Here is a 2214-nt window from a genome sequence, read left to right on the forward strand (position 1 = left end):
TCTTTGCCTGCACTCTTATCTCACAAGTATATTTTATTCCAACTCGTGGATTTAAGTACAATGTACCTCCTGTTGATCCCCAAATTTGTATCTCCAGCCTTAACCCTCTGAGGTAGGGACTATTATCATGCCCATTTTACAGAACAGCAAACACAGGCTCTCAGACATTAAGGGGCTTGTTAGAGGCTACACAGCTGGAAGTAGCAGAGCTAGGATGTGAGTCCCGGTCTGTCTGACTCTAGGCCTGTGCTGCGAGCAACCAGGCTGCCCGTTACCCTCTCTCTCTGTCCCAGTGCCCATCCTGCCTGCTCCCAAGGTCCCCCGATGCCTTTGACCCCTGGTCTGCATCTCCTGGAACGACCTCTTTCTTGCTCCTGCCTCTCTAATCCTCTTCTATCCCAGCTCCCGTGGGGAGCCTCTCCACTCTGGAAACCCAGGCTGGTTGCTCCTGGCCTCTTCTGAACTCTACAGGAGTGGGAGTGGGAGTCCACCCTAGGCCTCATTGGTATTTGTAGTTATCATGCCTTCCGAACCCACAATGGGGGCCTTGACCCAAGGATACCTACATACTTGGGGACCTGGAGGGACAACATCTAAGACTGGGACTGCCTGGGAAAACGTGGGCCACAGGCCTTCATCATTATACACCCTCTTGTACAGTGGTCTGAGATCCAGGATGGCTTTTGTTTCCTCTACCAGCAGCTAAGCTTTTAGAGAGAGGGATCATGACTTCACTGAATAAGTATCATTTAAAAACACTGTGTGTGGGTGTGTGCGTGTGTGTGTGTGTCTGTGTGTGAATTAGGTCAGGGAAGTACTTCAAAGCCCTTTTCTCCCAGGTCCTGGGAGGCCAAGGAAAGTTCAGTGTGAAAGTGAAGGAGTTGACTTCGACTTCATTGCGGTCATAGGCCAAGCAGTTCCCACTGGGGTCGCTGAGTTCAAAGGAATATTTTGAAGAAATGGGGGTGACGTTGAGATCATGATCATGTAAGAAGAACTGCAAGTGCCCTGAGGGAAGGAACAAGGAAGAAGCCGGAAACTGGTGAGCCGTGGTGGGAAGGGCCATGTGTGGGAGGACTGTACATGGGCTGGGAAATTGAGAACTGACCTCAAGGGCAAAGGACATTGGCCCCTTTCACTTACGTGAGTTCTTACATTCTCATGTAAGTTTTACTTAGGTGAGTTCTTACGAGATGCTGCCTGGGCTCTGCCCCAGCCCTGCCACTCATTCACTGTGTGACTGTGGGCAAGTCACTTTGTTTCCCTGGGCTTCAGTTTCCTCATCTGTAAAATGAGGTGGTTGGACAATGAGTGATGGGATAGGGCTACATGGTTTCTCGGCCCGTTTCAGCATCCCATGTGGATCTGAGCTAACACATCCGGTGCTGTCTTACTGACCCGGGACCACACCTGCCTTGGGAAAGGAAGACCATGTTAATCTGACCACTCTCATACAGGCCTCCTGGGAAAAGTTCTTTTTCAAAAAAGCAGGGGATGGGCAGGGGTCTAGGAGAGGAAAGGCTGTAGATGGTTGAATCTTGCATGTTGTAAGGGAAATGGGTCTGCATTTCCTTTATCTCCAGAAAAAACACTGTTCACCCCAGCCCTCAGTTGAAATGTGCATCAGAGACCATTCTGCAGGATGAGATCAATTTTGCGCTGTATGGATCAGAGGGGCAGGGCTGGCCCTTCTCCCCCAGGTGGAGCCTCTCAGTGCTTCAGTCTTGGGTCTGAATCCCCCTCCCAGAGAGATTTCCCATTTGGAGTCTGCCAACCAAGGCCAATGCTGAGATGATGTCACACCCCGCTGGGGTTTGCTTGCCTAGAGGAGAACATATCTAGAGTTAGGAGGAACCCCAATGGCTGAGTGATTGCCAATCAGTGCAGGGATATTACATCTGCACACCTGCCATTCAGGCACATAGTGATTCCTAAGCCTCCTGCATTTTGAAAATAAAATATGAAATCAGGAGCATTTAAGTCAGTCCTTACTGGACTGCTGGAGACAAAGAATGAAGCAGTGATGGCTTGTGTGGGTCTGTGTTTGGTGCTTGAGAGAGGCCGAGCTCTAATAATCCATCAGGACCAAGGGCTTTGTAGTGCTCCCCTCTTGCTTGCTGGACCTGGAAGCCAGAGGAGCTTGGAGCTTCCCTGTGCCCCCCAGGGGCTGGAGGGCACAATCACAGCCTTCAGTATGCTTAAGACTATAGGTTT

This window comes from Galeopterus variegatus, unplaced genomic scaffold (genome assembly GCF_000696425.1).
Source record: "Galeopterus variegatus unplaced genomic scaffold, G_variegatus-3.0.2 Scaffold2089, whole genome shotgun sequence".
In the NCBI taxonomy this organism is placed as follows: Eukaryota; Metazoa; Chordata; class Mammalia; order Dermoptera; family Cynocephalidae; genus Galeopterus; species Galeopterus variegatus.